The sequence below is a fragment of the Agelaius tricolor genome, unplaced genomic scaffold (assembly GCF_023055355.1).
Source record: "Agelaius tricolor isolate 1412-34295 unplaced genomic scaffold, bAgeTri1.0.p SCAF_15, whole genome shotgun sequence".
Classification (NCBI taxonomy): Eukaryota; Metazoa; Chordata; class Aves; order Passeriformes; family Icteridae; genus Agelaius; species Agelaius tricolor.
The window spans coordinates 7,307,760-7,331,324 of NW_027269275.1; the positions used below are offsets into that span (position 1 = coordinate 7,307,760).

The 23,565-nt window shown below is 42.7% G+C and overlaps 1 protein-coding gene and 1 long non-coding RNA gene across 8 annotated transcripts in view; one reads left to right on the plus strand and one right to left on the minus strand.

Annotated features, from left to right (window-relative positions):
* The window catches only part of ZNF536 (zinc finger protein 536), a 344,409-nt gene extending 337,318 nt beyond the window's left edge, over nt 1–7,091 (minus strand). For 5 of the 7 annotated variants that reach the window (XM_071440308.1, XM_071440305.1, XM_071440309.1 and 2 more), the window contains exon 1: nt 6,158–6,676. The gene's annotated coding sequence lies outside the window, so the exon portion shown is untranslated. Of the gene's footprint in view, nt 1–2,073; nt 2,848–6,157; nt 6,677–6,875 lie in introns of those variants that run through there. The other 2 variants (XM_071440306.1, XM_071440307.1) reach the window with 2 other exon arrangements.
* LOC139596236 (uncharacterized) overlaps nt 6,339–23,565 on the plus strand; it is a 57,346-nt gene continuing 40,119 nt past the window's right edge. The window contains exon 1 of the long non-coding RNA XR_011681281.1: nt 6,339–6,469. This is a non-coding gene — a long non-coding RNA (uncharacterized lncRNA). The remainder of the gene's footprint in view (nt 6,470–23,565) is intronic.

The following is a 23,565-nucleotide window of genomic DNA, read 5'->3' on the forward strand; positions in this document are numbered from 1 at the left end:
GTCTCGAATACTGCAATGCACAATGGAGGAAAGATCAGATATTGAGGCTCCTGTGGCTATTTTAGTTCTGTTTTCCTCATCTGTGTTTAAAAGACAGTCAGATTATAACAAAATTGTTTGTCTTTAATATAGTTCAACTTGACCCGATGAACCCATCTCTTTAGAAAACAATCTCACATGGAGTATTTAGATTAAGAACTGTAAAAAACAGTGACTTCAAAATACTTTCAAGGACCCGTCTTACAATTTTTAAAAAACACAGACAACTAGGCTAATTATAATTACTCCTCTATAATTCTTTTGCCTTTTTGATGCATCTGGTTAGCTAGCAAGATGCACCTGAAAATCAGAGCAAATTTAAATCTAAGGGAAAGGTGCCAAATTCAGAATACTGGGAGAATCCTACCTCTGGGAGCATATTTTGTGACAGCTTTGGTGCAGTTGGGCAGAGGCAACCCAAATCCTCCTTCACTACCCTATTCCCCTGCCTCTTTCCTGATCTGGAGCTCTGCTGTCCCTGAAAAGATGCTTCAAATCTCTCCCTCAGTGCTTGGCTTTGCTGCTTAACGTGCCAATATGAGTGAGAATGTCACATCAGTTACGGTGATCCACTCAGGTTTGGGCAGAGGCTCCCCGGCTGTTTCCCGTTCCACGTCTATCGGATCACTGCAATTCTCTCTTGTCTCCAGCCAAGGGCAGATCCTGATCAGTGCCTTGGTCCCACTAAGTTCATACTCCAGATTCGGCCACACAACTGGAAGTCAGAACCACACAGCTGTACAATAACCCTGAGATCAGCCAGTTAAGCATCTAGAATTATTTTACTTTTACATATTTGCTTTCAGTAGCTCATCCTTTTTTTTATCCTCTTCCACAAATATCTGTGCCTGGAGTTGCTTCACTAGAGAAATTCGGATTTCCATCTACAGTTGCCAGAAATAAGTTTATTCATGTTTCTATAAAAGAAAGAGTATGTATTCTATTTTTTCATCTTTGTTGTCTTTCCCTGAATCCAAATTGCTTGCAACTCAGGGAAATGCGAGGTATGAAAGGGAGGACAGAAAAATAGTTTTTCAAGAGCATACTGTTTTCAGCATTGTGAAGAGCCGATATACATCTCTTCAGGTATCTGAGAGAAATTCAGAGATTAAAATTTAGATTTGCTTACAATCTTATTAAAGTACACTAAATCAGAAGATTAAAATTCTTTATTTGTCCACACACTCAAACTATAAAAACAAATCTATCTATGGCTTTAGTTTCCATTTTCATAAAATTCATATAAATCATGTCTTTTTTCTTTTTTTTTTCAGTCAAGGCACTCTAAAAACACCTGTGCAATTCAAAGTCAACTTTAAGCAAAAATCAACATTTGGAAAAATTACTTCTTACTGATTTCCCTACACTTGATGAAACTTGTGCTTCCCAGGGAATAAGCACAGCCCATTTTAATGGACTAGTGGATTTTCTACATCTGTTCTAATGCAAATCTCTTTGGTCACCTAAGGCTCCATGGTGGGTAAACAACCTAATGTGTCAGCTTTCTGTACTGAAGATCACAATTTCTGATCTCAGCACTGTCTTCATTGCTGCAAGCAAAACAGTGGTACTGATGTTGCAACTTACAGGCTACTCTCTTCTGATAATGAATGGGTTGGGTTATTGGCCTCTGGCATGGACAAAAATATGACAATCAGCCTCTTCATTATATAAAAGTCTACAGTGAAGACAGTGCCAGACAACTTGCTGAGTATTAGAGCTTAAATATGTTCAGAAGTCAAAAAGCTCGTAAAACGATTCTTTTTCCTTCTTTTCCATTAATAAAGACATAGTCAATTTATCAAAAGAGTTTCAATACAGTGTTTCCATCACAGCAACTTGTATCTTCAGGAAATCATTTGCAAAACACAGCTTTAGCCTGCAAATACTTCATGTTCATTCCCTGCAAAAGTAACAGAGAGGCTGACCTTTCTTACATCTGCAGTTGTTAATTGTCAGCATCGTAACAGCACATGAAAACAAAGTTTAAGTCACTGGCACTTTAAAAACCCCATCATATTAAATCTCATTTACCTGCAGGGATAGAAATTCAGAGTCAGGAGCAAAATCTGAAGGCAGAGCAGACATGAGAAAGTGCACCCAGTCGCAGGGTTTAGCAACTGTACCGAGACTCTCTTCTAGTGCACGTTCTGAAACAGCAATCGAATCTCTCAGCACTTGGTACCAAACTGGAAACATTTTTCTTCTACAACATTCTGAAAACTTTAAACAACTCATTTATGATCCTTTTCTTATGAAGATTAACAGCACATCCACTAGAAGATAAATTGAAAATAAAATTTAAAAAAAAAGGATAACAGAAAGGGTAAAACAGACCAGACTAGGACAAACAACTCAAGCTATTTACAAATATTTTTATAATGACTAGAAATCATAGAGCCCTCTTTAACTGTCTAACTTAAAAAACAGTAACAAAAAAAAAAAATAAAAACCAAACAAACCAAAAAAATGCATCATCTGTTGACTGAACACAGGGCCTGATTTTCAAAGCTGCTGAGCACCCACAACTCCATCTGAAGTCAGTGGAAGTGATGAATGCTCAGCAGCCCTGCAAATCAGGCCCAAACTGTCCAGGGGTCTGCTAGCAGCCTAACAGAAGTGGTGTTTAGAGTAGGGGGTTTGCTGCAGAATTGAGGAGGTTCAAAGTAATCTGTCAAAGAAGTGCTGCTACATTCATGAGTCGTAAAGCTAGCTGGCTCCCAGCTATGGGAAAAAAGTTAATTCATAGGGCTCGTAGGGCTTGCATTTGTCAAGGAGCAGGACGTCAATGCTATCATTATCAGGCAAATCAGCCAGGCGTTTAATGGTAGAATCAGGAGACATTTGCTCTCCACTATCAGAATGACATCATAACTAAAGCAGCCTTGGGCGAGGGGGGAGAGCCGGGGCAGGGCTGGGGCTGCACGCAGACTTTGCACTTCTGCCAGGCTCGCCCCACCGATGGCTGCTCCCCTTCCCCACCCGGCAACTTCCAGCTCCCAGCTGCCTTCCCTCCACAACTTTCCCTCGCAGCATCCGAAACGCCAGCATCTGATTTCACAAAACACTTCTAAACCTGCCCGATCCAGAACTGCAATATTGCAAGCCAGCCACTCGGTTAGGAGGGGATGGGGTTTACACAGAAGCTACAAATTCACTCTAAAAATTGCTGGTATTTTTAATTACTTCAGTCATCTTCATCCTCCATCGAATGGGGGGGGTACATACACATTAAAAAGCTAGTTGCCTCTCTGATTTAAGAAGTAACAGCTTAGGTAACTTAGTCGATTTTTAAGCATGCACAAACACATACACAAACAATCTTTGAATATTCTGACATATTTAGTGATGATCTATTCGATGACCAGAAATATAACTGCAATACACATTTCCCTTCCACAGTAGCCATAATTATACAAGTCAAACAGCACAAATTACAAACTGTTCGTCTATTTCCTTTAAAAACATCACTACAGGTACACAGGCATGGTACAAAAGCCTCACCTTGTATAACAACTGTGAGGGAAAAAGTTATGAAAGCAGACAGAAAACCTAAAATCCCTGAGGCTACAAAAAAATCTCGCTATTGAGAAACAACCCAAGAGACCACATAGGGAATGTACAGCTTTCAGAAGCACTTCTCATCTTATTTGCACTTAACCTATTGATGTACTTATGCAGGTCACTTACTTTTCGGATATGTTTGAACCCTTTATAACCATGCAGATCGCCGCGGTTTTCACTCGGGCTTTTGTTTTTTTGGTTTTGTTTGGGTTTTTGCAAACAAGTTTCATTTAAAAAAGATCCAATTATGCAAATCTGCTCCCGGATAGGTAGTGAATATTCAATATGATGGTGATACTGTAATAGTTCAATGCAATGCACTGTACTGGACAGATTTATGAGGCAACGTCACTACTACGCTCTGGTCCTCGCTGAAGCATCTTGAAGTTAATTAAAGCTGCAATGTCCACTTTTCCAGCCACCCTCCTCATTCAGGTTTACTATTTCAACATCAAACCACCGAGGGGGCCTCCCCCCTCTCTCCGTACATTTAAGCAGCCTTCCACAGTCAATGAACAATGAACAAAGATTTGAGCGATGGGGGGGCAGGGGGGAGAGGAAAAAAAATCTCCAAAAAATCAAATCCGGTTTAAACAAGTAAAAATATAGTTTCTAATATTAAACTAGAAAAGAAAACATTCTTCTCCAAGCGAACGTGCAGAGGCGCTTAGCCAACCCCTTCAGAAAGGGTCTAAAAGCAGCCAGTCCTTTTTATTTCGAGCAGTGAATGAGCCCAAACAAGGCTTCTAAACTTAATTATGACACTTAAAATAGTCTTTTTCCACAGAAGCGGGCGGCTCGCCGCCGCTATCTGTATCAGCCGGGCACATCAGCTCAGCAAACACGGCCCCTGTTGGATTTATTTTAAACTGCACGGGGGGGCGGGGGGCGGCGAGGGAATGCTCAGCCCCGCAGAGCGCTCCCGCCGCGGGCGGCCGGGCAGCCGCGCCCCGCACCGCCCCTGCCCCGCGCCCGCACCGCGCCCGCACCGCCGCTCCCGGCCCGGCGGCGGCTCAAGTGCGAACGGACGGATCTGACAAATCACGTCCCCGCCTCGACACTGTATCAGCCGCGGCCACATCCGCCGCACGCACCCCGAAACAATGCCCGCCGCGCAGGCAGGCGGCGGCCGGAGCCCTCCCCGCCGCGCCCGCCCCGGGCGCCGGCACCCGCGGCCGCACCGCGCCCCCGGCCCCGCCGGGCCACGCCGGCAACTAACTTTGCGGATGGAGCCCGTGCGAGCCGCCCCGCGGGAGCCGCGGACCCTCCGATAAACAGCATAAATCTTCGCGACCTTTTATTTCGCGTTGAAGTTCACAGGCGGCAGCGCTCCCCCAGCCCCTCTCTCTCTCGCACACACACACATACACACATATATATTAATTATTTGCAAAACTGCAACAGATGGGCGCATTAAAATCTGGATTCTTTCCTACACAGCATCAAAGAATCTCTCCTTCCTCCCCCCCATCCCGCTAATCCCGCCGCCGGCCCGGTGCTCCCCCCGCACCCTCCCGGCCGCGCAGCCCCGCGCAGCCCCGCGCAGCCGGAGAGCGAGGCCGCTGCCCCGCGCAGCAGCGGCGCCCCCGCGGCCCTTCCGCGCACGGCGCGCCGCCGGGAAGGTGATGCTCCCCCCCTCCCCGCCGGGGATTGCCATTTAAGTTTCCTCCTTAACCTGTTACTTTCTCCGGGCGCTGACAAAAGCCCCGGCGGCGGGCTGGCAGGTGCCTCCCCGCTCCCCGCGGCGCCGCCGGGCGCGCTCCGCTCCCCCCGAAAGGGCTGAGACCTGGCCTGACATTTAGTGCCTACTTGAATGTCACAACGCTCCTCGCAGCATTATGCACGGCTCCTATTCATAAGAGGTCGATTAGAGCACAAAATGGCAGGTCTCTTAGGCACTTGAATCTCACAAGTTTGACACATGGTATGCATCAGCTAACTTTGATTAAAAAAAAAAAAAAAAAAAGAGGGGGGGGAGTTTACAAATTACACCACGATTAGCCGGGATCCTAACGGGGGAGGGAGGGAGGAAAGGGGGGGGCCCGCGTTTAAAGTCACTTCAGCAAAGTTTGCTCCGCAGCAACCCTTTAAAACAAAAAGTTTCTGGGCAAGTTAAGGGCAGGGTCGGTGCGGGCTGGGGCCGGCGGCGGGCGGCCCCCGGGCAGCGCCGCGGCCGCCGCCGGCACTCGCCTCCCCTCGCCTCGCCCGCCCGCTCCTTTTTTGTAAAGTAACGGTTTTAAAAGAAACGAGAGAGAAAGAGGAAAAACGTAGGGTTTTCTTCAGGCTAAGTTCTATAGCGCCATTCAATGGCTTCTCCGCTCCTTTCATTATTTTCTGCTTTTCCCCTGACAGCCCTGCTTGCAAACGTCACTGCTATGGATATTTAATTATACTGTATTTTTTTAATCACGGTGGAAAACGCAGGCCCCATTGCCATGATTAAAAAGAAATAAAAAACAAAAACGTACTCCGGACTGACTTTGGAGCCTCTTTGATGGCTCACGGGAGCCTCCCGGATCCTCAAAAACCCCCTTTTTACCTTTGTCTTTCTTACCTTAAAATTTAAAGCAAAGCGTAGAAGAAACTCCCGCACGTAAACGGAGCGTTGTAAAAGATTGTGTTCAATGAATAATGAAGCATGTCCACATGATTGACTTGATCATTTTCTTGTGCGGAGGGGGAAAAGTGCGGCGCGGGGCTGCCGCGGCCGCCCGCTCCGGGTAGCCCTCCCAACTGCTTCCAGCACATCCCGAGCAAAGAGCGCTTTATTTTAATCTGTCTCTTTTCAGAATAACCCCCTTCATTGATACTGATCACCCAACATCACAAGACATCCCCATCTCTCAGCGTGGACTCCCCCTATCTGGTAGGTGAAATGCATTGTACCATTAAAAAAGCACTCCATTGTCGTCTTGGCATAATTCACAGCAACTAGATAGGTCTTGCGGCATTTAGCTTTGATGAGCCAAAAGCTGAACCCTTGATATAATAATCTACAAAGAATGGTCTGTGATCGTCCATTTTTTCTCCCTGTCTAGCAACTAAGAAACCATTTAACACGGCGCAGCTTGGTCGTGACCTTGAGCGCGTGTAAACACCCCGAGGAGCCCGCGCCGCTCCGCAGCCCCCCGGCCAGCGCCGCTGCCCGCGCCCCGCGCAGCCCCCGCGCCCGCGCAGCCCCCGCGCCCGCGCCCCGCCGGCCCTGCCCGCGCCCCGCGGACCCCGCCGAGCCCCCGGGGGCAGCGCCGGGCTCCACAAAGCGCCCTTCTTACCTGCTCCCGAAACTATGCAAAGTCTGTTTCTCCAAAAAAAAAAAAAAAAAAAAAAAAAACTCCCGGGGAAACCTTGGCGGACAGGGGGACCGGAGCATCAGTCACCGCTCCGGCGTTTAAGAGAAGTAATCAGCGATAAAGTGACGTTGATCTGCACTGTAACCTTGTGGCGTATTTAATGTAAATAAGCCAGTTATGTTGCCAATCGCATGCATACAAACACATAAAGGTCCTCAGCGTTGCATTTTGATTCTTTCCATTAGAGCCGACTTTATTTACATACACTATTTAGGGGATCATGATAATTCTAAAACAATACTAGTGCCAAATGATTATGAAAATATGATTTTAATTAATCACGTAGTAGGCAAGGAAATTAGCATACGGTAATTAAACTTAGAGAAAAACGTCATGGAGGTTCTCTGCCTTATGGGTTCGGAATAATCATTAAACGATGGGTTTTCAGGACTTAATTATCAAACAAATAACTTTTTTAAAGCAACTTTACACGGTTTATCCGCAGGGCAACGATTTAGTAAATAATATATAACCAAGCAAACAAGGTGCAAATGTGACTGGTGAAATAGGTTGTGTTTCTACAAAGCAGAAGGGGGGGGGGGAGAAGCTGAATAATGCAATTATGGATTCTGTGTCCCATAGTTGACAAAAGCATGGTGCCTCAATAGACTCTTTGTTATGGGATTATATAATGATTGTGGTGTAATTATGGGAAAAAAGATTTAGTAATAATAAAAAGTATCAAAATACACCAATGAGCAGCTTGTTTTAAAGAAAAGGCTTGCATGTGACATTAGGGGCATGTTAATAACAAAAAGCCAGGATCCGAAAGGGTTGACAAATAAAAAAGACTGTGATGCGCATGATTAAGAAGCGATGGAGACAGATTGATTATTCAAAATGCCGAGCCACAGGGACACTTAAAACATTGATTCAGGTAAGACTAGTTTCATCTTGACTGAAATGAGTTCCCTGAAGATGACTGGCATACATTTTAAATCAGTTTACTACATAAAAAGCATAACATCACAAGCTGAAACCTTCTAGTTAAAATAGGAATCCATGAGAAAAAAAAAGTTTATGTTTGTGGCAATTCCCAGAGGGACTATGGAATTGCAGAGGAAGGGGTATAGATTAATTAGCTCTTCCTAAACACTGGACTTAAATGTGCCCATCTTTTATAATCCCTAGCCTCTCTTTCTGGAGTCTGTGGTCCAATCCCAATTCTGCAGGTTATGGGGGCGATATTAATAACCCTAAAGGTACAATAGGACTTTTTTTTAATAGAACTACAGTGAATTAACTTTCTATAATAACTGAAAAATTAACAACATTTTTCCAATTGGTATTTGAAGTGAAGTTTATAAATAGTTGTTCAGAGCTATTCAATGTTAAAAAAAAAAAAAAAAAAGATTCCCATGCCTATACGAAAAAGTTTAGGAATTCACTCTGCATTTTCCAATTTGATGTGTCTGAAATTCTCTTTGAACAAATTCCAAAATACAAGTTTTTTCTATAGAAATTAGCATAGCAATCACATCAATAATATCACTATCTCTATGGGAATGATAACTGGAGCAGTGGGGGTGTTCTTTATTTCAATTCTTCGTGGATCAACTGATTATATTCTGTCTTCTTTTGAACTTGTTATTGTAAGTCAAGTGATTCTTTATAAGTGACAGCCCTGACAAAGAGACGAGGATGGGAAAGCAGGTCGAAAGGAAGTCGCCATATGGACTTTAAAAAAGGCACTTTTTAAACAAGATAATGGGGAAATGGATGTTGCCTTTTAACCCTGTCAAGGCTGAACATTATTAGCAGTCTCATAAAAGAATGAGCTATACCTTTTTTAAAAAATATCAGATTTCACCTTTGGATTTCTGTGACCTAGGGCTACATTAAACAAACCACATAGGAGGGGATGGCATTTCAGAGGCAGGGGCCAAATCAAGTACCTGGAATCAGCAACAGACAGGAGATTTCAGAGCACTGCACAAAGAGTTACAGAAGAATGAGAACTCAGGAAAACCCCATGGTTCTTTTTCCTGAGACAAAGATAAGAATATTGACTAGAGATAGGTGAAACAGCAACAGACAGCAGAGGAGCTTGAGACATCCAACTGGGATTTCCTGTTCCTCTGGAGTAAGTGCATGATGCTCATTGAGAAACAACAATTTGAGTGAAAACAAGCATGAACATGAGGGCTTTGACTCTGATCTTTGCAGAAATTAAAATATTTCTCCTTTTCTTTCTGTTCTGGAAGGAAAAATAATTTCCCTCCAGAAATTTTCAAGTGGTCAGAGATTAAGAACCATCTCCCAGGAAGCTGAGGTTAGGTACTAAATCCTCACTAAGATGAGGGCAGAGGAGTGGTCCAGCATTGGTGAATCACCAATTAAATTTACTTTTCTTTTTTTTCTCTTTTTTTTTTTTGTAGTCAGTTGGATGGTCCAGATGATCCTCCAACTCAACTCTACAGGAACAAATGTCAAACTCTTCTCAAAATCTTGAAGAGCAGGGCTACCACTTGCAGGCAGAGGTGCTGTCAAGGGAGGATTCTGTTAACAAGACTGATCAAAATTGCTTAATTGTTTTCCCCAGCACCTCATAGACATGATTATTTGGGCTGGGATAGCCCCAAGTGGACCACAAAGAGATATTGTAGATCCATGAGCTCAGTGCATCCTAAAGACAAGAGACCTCCTCATTTTATTGACACAGTGACAGGCTCCAGCAGCTAAGCAATGGATACTGGTTAGCTGGGATCCAGAAAAATCTCAGATTTGAGCTTGGGAAGAGTTTGCTCCCACATGTCTCAGAATTCAGATTATTCTCAGGCACCATCAGCACTTCTGTAGTTACCCCCAGTATTCCTTCCTATTTCTTCCCATTTTTACTGTTCCTTTCTCTTCAGTACTATTTCCTTTTTCTTTTATTGCATCCAGGGAAAGGTCTTTTCTCTTCAAAGCCTTTGTGCTCTCAATTGTCCTTAGCTACTTCTCCAACATCTTTGGTTGGTTGTACTCCTTTCTGTGCCTCCTCTATGAGAGGGCAGGAATACTGTGCCTCTTCAAAACAAGGTAAAAACTCTGTATACAGAGGACAGAGGGGAAGATCAGAGGGGATGTACATTGTGTGCCTTACTCTGCAAGGCTCTTAGAGCATAGTGGGCACCTTCTCAGGGAGGAAAAGCTATCAGCTACAGACTTGTCAAACTTTAAAAAGTAGGAAGAGAGAAATGAAAGCTTAGTTCCTCAGCTAGGCAACATTACCTTTCACCATGATTTCTACCTTTGTGTAATGACAGCCTTCTGGAAGATCTCATTTCAGACACATGTAAATAACAGGGGAGAGTATCTCAAATCTCCTCAAGTTTGATGAGTCCAACAAAAGTCCAGGTAGGAGGAGGCTTTACACAGGAAAGTAGCAAAAGACAACTGGTCATACAATAAATTATACAATGGGTGGGGGAGAAATATTAGCATTATATATTTAAATATTTATAAGTTGTTTGCTTTATAAGGAAGGACCATGAAATAATCCTGCCTTTGTTCATAAAAAAGTGTGATCAGCATTTTCTTCCTAAAGAGAAGTGATAAGCAACTGGGCATTCTTTCAACAAAGGCTGAAGAAACTCATTGAAAGCTTAATGCCTTTAGGAGGGGGTCTCTTCTCCAAGGAAGAGCAGAACATCAGGTCTTTAATATTGATAAGGAAAGGCACATAAAAGAAATCATCCAATAGCAGAGACTTTAAATAAGGGATTTTAGAAAACTTGCACTAAATGTTTCAGCAAACTCTGGAACAGGTGGTGTGATCTACATGGCAGTCTGAGCCAGTGAAAACACAAGTCAGCCAGCAAGGAAGTTGCTGAAGCATGGTTCAAAAAGACATAAATAAAACACTCTCACAGGAAAAAAAGGGAAAAGCCTTTCCAAATTCCTGTTACAAACATGGAGGGTTCCTGGGCAGAACCCCAGCAAACTGCCAAGGTGGATGGAGGTTTTCCCAGTGGCACAGATTCTAGGAAAGCTTCTTGGTAAAGGGACTCTGAGATCCCAGCTTCCAAAAGAGAGTAGAGGCAGAACCCATTTGAGAACAAGCTGTCTATTTCCCAGGGGCCATGACCAAAATAAATATCTCTTTATAGATTTGACCAACCAAGGTTGTGCTCACCATCATCACAGGGTCAAGATAATCAGAATCTGTAAAAAGTTGGGCATTTTTAGCAGATGAATCCACATCCTCAATATAGCAGTCAACTATCATTGAGCCTGACATCACAAACTACTTGCATGGGTCACTAAAAGCCGATACTAAGGTGAGGAGCCTATGTTGGCCACTTCTTGTGATAAAGTCATTTCAAAAATTCATCAAATCACAGCCACCAGGAAAGGATCCAATTGAGAGTACAAAATGGACATCAGGAAGAAATGCAATAGAAGCAGCATCTAAAGCCATGTCACTGTGGAGGTGTATCTCCCTCTCACTGCACTGACTCTTTTCCTTTGCAAAACAAAGGCAAAACTGCAATGAAAAGTCCTTCAAGGTACTATGGACTGACACTGATACATGGCTTTAGAGCTTTCTATGGACAAGAGTGATCACCTTTGTGGTTTTTTAGAACATAAGGAGCTGAGTAAGGCAGTAATAAAGAAAAAAATTTCTTTTTTTTCTCCCTTAAGTGAAAGACACTTTTTACATTAAAGAGTGAACAATGTTCTCAATAGATCCACCTAGTGGAATCGAGCAAATTCTGCTTCCAGAATAAAGGCACAGCATTTATAAACCCATGCAGGACATACTTCTCTGCCCATCTTCCATTCAGCACAACAGGGGCTCCCACATCCTCTGAGAGAGCAAGAGTGAAAGCTGCAGTAAGTCTTAGTACAAGCACAATGTAGAAGATCAGGAGACAACTGTTGCTCCAGGATTTAAACTTTAACATTTAAATTTATGTGGAATTGGTATAGCAGGTCTCCTTCTCCAGCTGTAATCACCAGGAATTATGGTTGATCAAGAGGAGAAAGTGCTGGGAAAAATATCCAAAAGAATAGCTGAACTTCAACTTAAAGTGCATTACCACTGACTTAGCTCTTGTAGCAAATTCACATTGAGCCTGTTCTCAGTCTGTCAGAGCTCTTCAGGAGCTATTTAAAAGACATGGTGAGATCTTACCTCTGAGGTAAGACTCTGGAATAATTTTTTGGGTAAGCATTTCTTCTAACTCAACTATTCTAACCACTTTTCAACAGCTCCCTTAAACTTTTCCCATTTTCTTTCCACCCTGGTCCCAAAGATCACAGCAAACCCTAGACATTTAATGATTTTTACCTTTGTGCTCATCCCAGCACTCGGCCGCTTTCCCTTTTTGATGAACACCAGTGTTCCCAGAATGTTGCTTTGACAGATCCTGTCCCATCCCAGTTCTCCCTGTCCTGTGCCAGTTGCATGCAGTCCCCTGTGCCTCCATCCTGGCTCACAGCTGCCCTCCCAGAGCCTCCTCCATTGTCAGACACCACCTTGTTGAAGCTGTTGTGCTTAAAAAATTTGCAGATTTAGGTAACGGAAAGAGCTCAATTTTAAGGATATGCTGAAAATGTTGGTGTCTTTCCTTTTAAGCCGTGGTTTCACACTTTAAGCCCTGTGTCACAGTAATTAAGGCCATGATACCTCTTCCCTTCACCATCTGAGCCGGGCCCATGGATGAGGTGCATCTCTCACCTGGCAGGGAGCTCTGTGCTGCCAGGGGGGAACACATCCTGCCCTGCGGGGACACACCAAAGGTGTCCCTGAGCTGGATTGCCTCATGTGCAGCCACTTCAGCAGGTGCCAGGGTCTGCACAGAAATATCCTTTCTCCATTTTGCTGGTGGCTGAGGCTGGAGAAAGCCTGGGGTATTTTGGGAGGATCTGGAGCAGACCACAAGCCATTTTGGAGAGGTTTTCCTGCACGGTTTGGGTGAAGATGTGTCCCCTCAGGGGTCCTGCCCACACAGCCTGTGCTGTGTGAGGTGCACTCAAAGATGGGTCTCCCCTGACCCACAGTGACAGGGCTGTCCCTGGCAGCAGTGCCCTGTGCTCATGGCAGCCAGGAGACAGTGCCAGGCTGGGAGAGGGCTGGGAGCCTGCGGGCTGGGCAGGGCTCACCCACAGCTGGCCTCAGACACCCTGGTGGCTCACCCCAGCTCCTGCTCACACCCAGGGACAGCAGCCCAGGGGTACAGAACAGGCTCCTTTTAAACTAATATTAATTGCAGGGCTCCTATGAACTGGCGAGGCTGCTTTTGTCTGCAGAGATGTGATTTATGCCCAGTGGTTTGGTGTACCCTCAGCACAAACACCAGCTATTCAGCCCAAGCTGTGGCTCCCCTCCATCGTCCCTGCGTGTGCAGTGCCCAGCAGGGCCATGCCCAGGCCAGCTGGGCACTGAGGGGAGCTGCAGAGGGTCCCACAGAGGGGCAGGGGCTGGGCAGGGGAGAGAGCTGGGGCTGCACCCAGTGCACCTGAGGGTCTCAGCACAGCCCAGGAGAGCATGGTGTGGTGCAGACACCCAGACAACAGCTGGAATGGAAATTCTTTGCCTCCAAAAGTTGTTTTTACCAATTCCAAATAATACTTGTGTCTCCATTTTTTTTGTTGTTGTTGGTTTTTTGGGTTTTTTTCGTTATTTTCCCCAAAATAGCTGTAATGGAAATGACACTGCTCTCTTTTTGTTTGTTCTATCCTCAAGCTCTACCACTGCACCTGCCCCTTGAAAGGGTCACTCTGGGTGTCCAGGTACAGACACAGGACCAAAAAGTTCTGCTTAAACTGATGCCCAAGAACATGAAAAACAATTTCCTGGAGAAAATTATATGCCTGGTTTTGTCATTAGGGAGGCTCCACCATATTATGCTGTAGGTTCTTTTTCAGGGTTGCTTTCTGTGAGTGCTAATAAAACAAAGAGGACTATCTCACAGGAGACTGGACACTTGAAAGTGATTTAAGCAACATCCCTGGAGAATTGCAGAGTGGGACAAAGGACAGAGCTGGCTATGATATGTATGTGAAAAATATACATCAATACAGAGTGACACCAGTGCAGAGCAGAACATCTGAAAACTGATGAAGTGGAGAGCTCTCTGTGTAATGCAAAGCACCTGAATGATGTGTGTACACACAAAGATTTGTTCAGCTCTGCTCATATCTAGCCCTCTTGGACAGTTGGATTTGATTTGCCATTTTCCTGCCAAAATATTGTTGCTGTACCTCAGCACCTGGCCTTTCTTCAAAGAAATTTCACATGACTCTCCTGTCCCCACCTAAACCAGTCCAGAATATGAGTTCAGGAGAGGTTAGAGGGACCTTCTTTAATAAAAAACATGTTTCTAATAATTTAAAGACTCAAAGATAAAGACTTCTATCTTTAAAAATTTCCTGTTTCCATAACACTGTTCCTATATAGCTGCTCACCCACCTTGAAATGAAGACTGCTATAATCAACCTGCTGGCTCAGAATGAGAGGATCACACAAGAAGCCAACTCACACTGTCTGCACAGCCAGCAGAGGGAGGCAAACAGTATAATTGGGTTTGATTACATTATTTTAAACAGAATTTTAAGGATTTCTCAACCCAATGGGAAACTGGTTTCCTAAAAAGTAATACAATGAATAGTGAGGATAAGCACTTCCTCCAAAGTTTTACAACAGCAAAGGTGATGTCAAAGAACACCAACACTATGACCTTTATAATTTCCTTTCTGTTAAGCTCAAGGGGCTTTAAGGCTTTGGGTATTTTTTTTCAATTTTCTCACTTAACCCAAAAGGGTTTTTTCCATAAGAAACTTGAGGCTTTTTATTTTGTGGAAAACATCTTTGTATTATTAGAGGCATTTGAAGGAAAACTCTAAAACAACTGGGAAGTAACACCAAAATGTAGGAATTGTCTGAGATGGTTGAAAACTTACTCTGCCTAAAGAGCTGAGAAAGGACAGTTCTCCCCAGTGAGTGTTCAACACTCCTTCTAACAACATATTAACCCCATGGAGGGAAAAAGAGTGAACAGGATGGAAATTTCCAACTTAAAAATTTAAGGATGAAAGAAAGAGTGGACAGCGAAAAGGATAGAGGCAAAGACAGGTATCCTTATGCCCTGAAAATTAGAAATATAAAACACAAGCAAACAAATTGAAATTGAAATTTTCAAACATGTTAGGAATTCTATGGAAACTCCAGAGAATTCAGACAACCTACCCATTTTCCAGGAACCTTGCAAGGGGCTCTTTTTCCTTATCATTCCGTTCCATCCTTACATTGGATTTAAGCATCAGCCGATGCTGGTGGAGAGCATCATTTGAAGGTACGAGTCAGACCCTGGCAGAGCCCTGGGGGATCACAAGGCAGGAGCGTGCATGGCCGTGCTGTTTCACACCTCTCTGGCCAGCCCCACAGATGTGCTAACAGCTGCACAGGGGGTGAGGAGCCGTGCCAAGGGAGCACTGCCCGGGGCACTGACAGGGGAGGAGCAGCTGGCCTGGGGTAAATCTCAGCTCTGAAAGGATGGCAGCACTGACAGCCACCCAAAGAGGCATTCTGCATGGGGATTCTGAGCCCACACTGCCAAACTGCATTTCTAAAAACTCTGTGAGTTGTTTCTTGGTTTTTAAGGGTTTTTTTTTTCTGTTTCCACAGTAATTTAAGCTAGAAGCAAATCCCCAAAAGCAGAATGATACACCAAGCAAAATCAGTGAAGCTCAAAGACTGTGCAAATTGCACAGAGGTGTGAATAGGACTTGTTATGTCTTTTTAGACATCAAAATATGCCTAACAATGTGTTTCCAACCAAGCTCACAGGAATTTTAAAATGGGTTGCACCCTTTTACCTCCTCTATGCCCTGTGCTTGGACTACCCAATACATGAGCAGCAATATAGGTTTGAGGTATTTCTTTGTGCAAACAGGCTTATGTTAGTGCCTCAGTCAGGGTTTTGCAAGCATTGCACTACTGTAATTAATTTCCAGAATATGGCCCACTGGGCAAAATTCAAGTTACACCAAAAAAAAATATCTTGAATAAACCCTTGGAAGCTAAAACTAATCACCATTTTAGAAATCCAAAGGTGATCAGCTTATCTGGTTAATAATAAGCTTTTTAAGAAAAAGTTATCAATCTGTATTTAACCAATAGACAGGAACTGGTTCAAAAAGAGTCTTTCCAATCCATCAGGTAATGAATGCCTATTAAAAAACTATAAATAAGCATTCACCCGAGAGCTTGGAATGGCACTTTGAGAGCCTTTCTGGTCACTCAGGTAAATAATGAGTTTTATATAACCTTTCAGCAAAGATTTTTTTGCAAATGAGGAGATGAAATGCAGAGAAGCTTCTGATTAATGTTAAAGTTGGGGTACAAGCCAATGTACAACTGGGAATTCAAAGTTAAATTTGGCATTGTTGTTCCCTCACTCTGTTTCCCCTAAGGGCTTAATGTTAAAGACTCTCTTGTCTTTACTTTGAATTGCTTATGATGGTTTCAATTTAGGATTTTATTTATACATGGCATTTCTACTGATGAGTGTTTTGTGCTTTATCTGTTCACCCAGCAGCCACAAAATCCAATAAGAATTGTAGGGAAGAGCAGAATGAAAGCCCCTAACTAATGTGTAGTCACCAGTGAAAATTCCTACAGTGGTCTCTCATCACAGTCCCCCTCAAATCCACAAGCACTGTGCCTGTTCAAATCTAATGATAAGGGAAAATAAAGTCCAGAACTCCCTGAACTTTCTGGTATCTCCTTCCATCAATATTTACTACTCTCCAATAAAATCACTCTTATAAAATATTTTGAGCTTTCTTGATGACTAAGAAAAAGTATACCCATGAAGAGATCCATTAATTTTCTTAAAATCAAATAACCTGGCAACCAGGATATATGGCAAAATTAAATGTAAGCCCTTTCCTGGATAGCTCTGCAGTCCTTCCTAAAGGATTGCTGATCAGCTGTCCTCAACACCTAACACCCTAGGACAAGAAGAGAAAAATGGGTTTCACACCCTGAGGGTTAACAAACTTCATTTATTATATACTTGGAGAGTGAAGATTGTACTGCAGGCTCAGGGGTGAAAAAGGGAAACTTCTCCAACTACAAGCATGAGACAGACATTTGAAAAGCTAAAATGGAAAGCAAGAGGGGAAAAAAAATGTTTATATTCAATTGAGATCTTTCCTGATCCTTGTGCTTCTGAAGAAATATATCCTTCCAATTGTTCCATTTTGTGTTAAAACATATTTTTTGCATTTATTAATAATTCAAACATGTTGTTGTTTAAAAAAATATTCATATCATGTGTTCATAGTTTCCATATACATATGTCAAACTTTAGTTTGTTTTACCATTATAATCTAGGAATGGATTTACCCTTTGTTTCTGTTTTCAAATCTCTGAGGAATGTTTGATTAGGTAGGAGGGTTTGTTTTATGCATTACTTGTTCATCATTGCACAAGTGCACAGGCTAAACAAAGTTGGCATACTTCATACTGATTGGTGGAAACAGTGTAGTTAAACAGTGTAGTTAATACAAGGGAATGAGTAATTTCTCAGCACAGCTAATCAGCTGCACAATAGCCATGGATCAGGCAGCACAGCCATATATCACAAATGCATTTTGAGGTAGCTCGTAGCACACACAGTCATCCACCAGAATCTGCTGCAATCGTTCCATATTAACACACTCCCTCTGTATTTATTTAATAAAATGGATCTCATGTGCAGCAGTCTGTATACATAGCCAGACAGAATACTAGGGATTATCCAGTTAATGGCAAACCCAGGAATTTTCTAGCTGGTATATAATGGAAGATATGTCCAGGGTGTTTCAATTTAACAATGTCAGGTGAAAAAGAAAAGCAAGAGCACTGAAGATGACAAAACAGCTTCTGCTGCACTGAAGAACTTAAATCAATTTCATAATTCTATATCTATCACTTCATACATCTATAATTAAGAAATAACAAGATAAATACATTGCAATATTATTTACCTGGTGTCTTCTGCATTAACACCTTTCCATACTTTTGTGATGAGCTATCCTTTATTATGACTTGTAAACCTGTCATTCCTGAAGAAAGTATTTTTAACAGCTCAGCATCAATACCAGTTCAGAATAGCATCCCCCTGTTAGGAAACAAGGCTGGGTTCAGTAGGAGTTAACATTAACAATTCAAGAGACTGTAAGAGAAATTAGAAACATGAGCCCTCCATAATGATGATAAAATCAAACTGGCAAATAAATGTATTCTCAAATGTCATAGTAAGAAAATGGATGAATATATGCAACTAAAATGGTCTCTTAAATTTCAAGTGCATGGCCAGGATTCTCAAGAACTTGCTCCTAAATAGAAGAAGCTGAATTAGAAATCTATCAAGTAATCTCAGTACTGCATATCTGCACATGTAATGCAAACTTCATGAAGTCCACAATTTCACCCTACTAGTCTAATCCAAAGCCCACTGGGATCTATTCCTCTGAATTTGATGAGTTTTGGATCAAGCCTTTTGAAGATAAGGAGTGAGCTGGAAACAAAATGATGCCATAAATCAGAATGAGTGGTACAGAATTAAGTAGTACAAAATATAGCTTTCAGTAGTATATTATGCTAAGGTTATAAAATAAAATACAACAACACAACAATTGATGTATAAACAGTAAGGAAAAAGATATACAAATATTTGTGTTATTAAGGAATTAGTGAAATCACAGTGCTTCACTTTCTTAAAAAATATAGGCTCTATTTTGATATTCACACTTAAGGAAACACTTTGGCTCTGATAAAACCAAGTGGATAATTAAAAATTATAATATTAATTGTACCCTTAACACAGATAAGTAAACTTGGCAAGAAAGTTTTAATGAGTTAAGTGAAAAGGCAATGTCTAAATTAACTGAGTAAATTGGCAAAGGGAAATTTATTGTATATACTGACCCTTTTAACTTGTTTTAATGTCTGAATTTGAACTACATAGATTAGTTTTCATTACATGATGCATTAAATTATAAGGATAAAAGTATTTCTCTCAGAATCTGCTTTCTAGGACAGGTTACAGTGCTTACAAATTAATTGTGCTGTAATATGTTATAATAGTAGCTCTAAATCCATGGATTCAGGAAAGGTTCCTCAGGGAAATGACAGCTAGAAAGTCAACATAAAGGAATAAACCACGATCACGCTGAACTTTGCTAAGAACGCCAACAGTTCCACAGCACAGGATAGCTGTGGGAATTCCCAGTGCTGTCTGGACCAGGCTGGCTCCTGCACAAAGGCGTGGGGAGGGTGACATTCGGGGACACCTCTCCCAGCCACACGCACCTGAGAGCCCGGCTGGGCAGGCTGAGGCACGGCAGCTGCTCTCCTGTGGAGACACCCCGTGCTCAGGAAAAGGGCCTGGCACATTCCAGAACAGCTTCTGGATAAAAGAACCTCCTGCCAAATCTCGACTGAAGGAACAGTGACATAAGAGCCCACATAGATGTACACCCCACTGGGACCTGTCTGACTGTATCAGTTTTTAATGTATCTTTCCATTAAATCAAAGATCCAAATGCTAAATCTAGCACTGAGACACTGCAAGGGAATTTGTGACATTCCTCAGAGGACTTGGTGTCCATAAACTAATGAATGGATGAAACTGATCTCAGTATTTAGTTTCTCCTTTTTGACAAATATAATATTGATGATATTTTGTTTAACTGTTTCATAACACTGTACTTGTGAAAATTTAACCAAACAGAAACTGCTCAACCAGAAATACATAGCAACAGATACTGGGATTATGTATATAATTAAGAAACAGGCATGGCAGAAGACCATAATATAGCATGATTTAGAAGTTCAAATCTTTCAGCTCCTACTAAAGACTGTCAAGCACCAAGAAGTTCTGAGCCAGAACCAGCTGAAAACAATGGAAAGATTTCCATTGGCTTAATAAGCAATGAATCAGATTCATAAAAATGAACCAAGCTAGTAAATGTGCTGTTGCTCAGAGTGGCTTCTAAATAAATATATAAATCCCATTTCTCACTCTGAATCTTCTAATTCTGGAAGGCACACAGCAAAAACAAAAGAAGGTGACGACTGTACATTCAGAAGGAGGAAAAGCCTTCTTGCAGGTCCCTCTTACATAGCTGGCCTGATAAAAACAGGGACATTTAAGGTTTGGAAGCTGTTAGAAACTCAGCCACACACAGTAACAGTTCAGAGTGGATAGTCTCTAATAAGTAAACTTCAAAGTATTCAGTTCAGACATGGGAGTTCAGTTCAGCCAAGTCCACCAGCAAACACTCCCCTAAACCTCCCAGAGGGCATTTAACTACTTCCCACTTCCTCATCACACGTTCAGGGACACCAGCCCCCAGCGTGGGGGTCACCTCTGTCACCCAGGACATGGCATCTCCCCTCCTTGGTACCCAGTGCAGGAAGAGCAGCTGCTGCCCGCCAGTGAGCCTGGGCACTGCCCACAACAGAGACCTCCCTCCTATCTGGGGGTACATAAAGGCTTCTTACATGTGCTCCTTGCCACCAGCCTCAGAAAAAGGCACATTTCAGGTTTGTAATTTGAAAATGTGTTAGTCACATGCATTCTGGGGTGTCTAGGGTGCTGCCACCACAAAACAGGGGGAATCTCGTGGAAAGGGAGAAAGAAGTGTTACCTCAGCCACATCCAAACTGTAAATGGGAACGGGCAGGCTGGGGAGCTTTCTGCTGTTCATTCAATACACCGTGAAGTGTCAAAAATCTCTTTTACATGCTTTTTTCCACCTCCCTTTAGAAAAGGACCAGAATTACAACCAAGAAGCTAATAACTTGCTATGAACAGTGGTATTTGTTGAGGCATGCAGTTTCCAAATGGGAATTTGGGCTTGTTTTTATTCTTCACTTAACACTTCCCCTGCCCAGCACAGACGTTTACACTGGTGTTGTTCTGGCTATGACAACACACAGAAGGCACATGGCCTAATAACTCCGACTTTAACAGACCCGTGGCTTCTAACAATGCAATTGCAGAGGAATTTGCCCTAAACAAAGCCCAGCTACAGCAGTGCCCATCGCAGTTAACAGCAATTAATGTCTCCTCAGACTGCTACGTGCCTTAACCACAGCCAGAGGGGATCTAGGGCAGGGGGAGAGAGACACCTGCGTCTGATGGTCACCAGGATTCCTGGCAGAGCCTCGGCAAGGGAATTACAAGCAGCAGCATCACAGCCATGCAGTGTGAGAGTTTGGTTCCCCATGAAATGAAACTGGAATCGCTGCCTCCCAAAAAGGCTCACACAGCCCAGCCCCAGCAGCAGGGGAGAAGCACTGAAAAACCCACAAGAATTGAATCTATTAGAAATATTCTCACTTGTCCCATTATGACCCACATAGGAAAACTCTGGCAAGAGCACACCCCACACCCAAGGAAGGGTGGTGGTGTGACTGGTTCAGAGTGGTGCTTCCCTGAGCCTTCCTGATCCATCAGCGGGACACGTCCCCAGATTGTCACCAGCTGCCCCCAGTGCCAGCCCAGGCATGCGACAAATGGTCCCCTTTGAGCCTGTGCCCCATCCCCAGCCTTCCTCCTCCTCCAAAGGAGGGCAGCCACCAGCTCAACACCCGCCTGCCCCAGTTAGCACCAGTGCAGGCTGCAGTGACAATGTATTGGGTAATAGGTTAATGCCAAAGTATTAATAAATGCAGTGGAATTACATCAAGAGCAGAGGTCTGTATTCATAATATAAATGAATCGTTTTCAAAATGTAAAAGTACTAAGGTGCATTTTCACTTTGTGCTTTATGACACCTACAATATCTTGGCCTGACAAATTAAGATTGACATTTAAAAATTACTAAGAATCCTGTCAGGGCAGGTCTAGAGCATCCATCATTGCTGGCGAGCACGGTGTGCTCACACTGAGGGGAGGAGAGGCCCTCAAAGGTTTCAACAGAAATCTGGTCTACAGATAAGCCAGGGAAACATGATGAGCCATATCCTGTTAAAGTGACAATCACCCTTTTTAAAGCCACTAACAACAGCATATTTGCTGTTTGCATCTGGGCAATTTCTAATAATAAGCCCTAAGGAGAAAAGAAAAAGTGGAAGAGGAAAACGATGCCTCTTCCGAACTTGGTGCATCGTCGCAAACCTGTTAACTCTATGGAAGAGGCAACCTAAGGGTATCAAGTTTAAAAAGCACAGAATCAATAAAAAGCCATTAAAAATCAATGTATGAACTGGTTTGCATGCCCTCAGCCATCACTCCTAGGCATTAATGCTCTAATAATTCTCAATTGATATGCACAGAATATGCCAATTTAAATTTATTGGAGTACTTCAAATTTTTAAGTGCTTAACTTTGGAAAAGATTGGCTTTATGGGGCCAAAGCAGTGAAGAATGATGAGGAATGTTTAGAATGCCTTACATTTTCAGTAATTTGAAAGAGATTAAAGGAGTAGGCATATGAAATTAAGAATGATTTAAAAATCATTGGATCCATTCAAATTGCTGGAAATGCATGAATTGAAACTAATATTGGTAGTAAGTACACATGCAGTGAAGGGGTCTATTCTTACATCAATGTCCAAAGGAGATCTCCCATAGCATGAGCCAGTTCTACATGGACACCAAAAAGAAAGGGAACAGCTTGCATATGCACAGAAAACACAGAAATTCCAAGTTCAAAACAACCCTTACCACCAAAAATCCCCCAAACCTTCCCAGATTAAAATAATTTCAAAATGTAACAATTTGAAATCGACTCTCTGGTTTGAAATTCTGGTTGTTATTAATTTTTTTATTTCTGGTTGACAATAAAATGTTTTGCAAAAGCCTCCAGTGGAAACATCTGGAAACTCATAAAAGCCCTCAGTGGAGGGAGGGCAGGCCATGGGCCCTGTGTGTGGGGCAGATGGGAGCTCTGAGGGAGGCTGCACACCCAGACACCCAGGGAGGCTCCTGTCGTTCAGGCTCCTCCTGAGGCAGGATTTTCACCTTCAGTTTTAGAAATCCTCTGTAAGTACTAGAGACACAAGATACTTGCTGTATCCTACAGCCTAGCCCAGGAAGGGTTTTGGGCACAGTGCCTACTGTGTTTTTTAAAAGCAAATGTATGGCTGCATTTACTTTTTCTTGATATTCACTCCTGGAAAATATACCTAGAGGGGAAAATTTAAGAACTGGTATTAACAGCTCAGAACCAACGAGATAAAAGCTGGAAAAACAAGGCATTTAAAAGGGTTAAGGTAAAATAATAAACTGTTATTAAGCCTATTAAGAGTTTTAAAACATCATTGTTTATGGCATGATAGAGCTTGGTTTTTTATGGGTGCTTCATTTGTACATTTTACTTATTCTGCTTCTATTTAATGATGCCTTGGATCTCCTCTTTAAAGCCCTCAGTAATGCACTGATTTCATCTGAATCTGCTAACCCTACTTCTTTTAAAATAATTGTCCAACAAAACAGAGGTTAACATTTCATAACTTTGAACCGCCAGCAAAAAAGGCTAAAATTTTATGAAGGCCCTCAAAAATAATACCCGTTTCATAAACGATAACATATACAGAATTAAACTGGTGTCTTCATTCAGTATTGGCTGAGAAGATGAAGGGCACTTTAAAAACTCCCCGTTGTTAGTGTGTGCCTGAATGGCC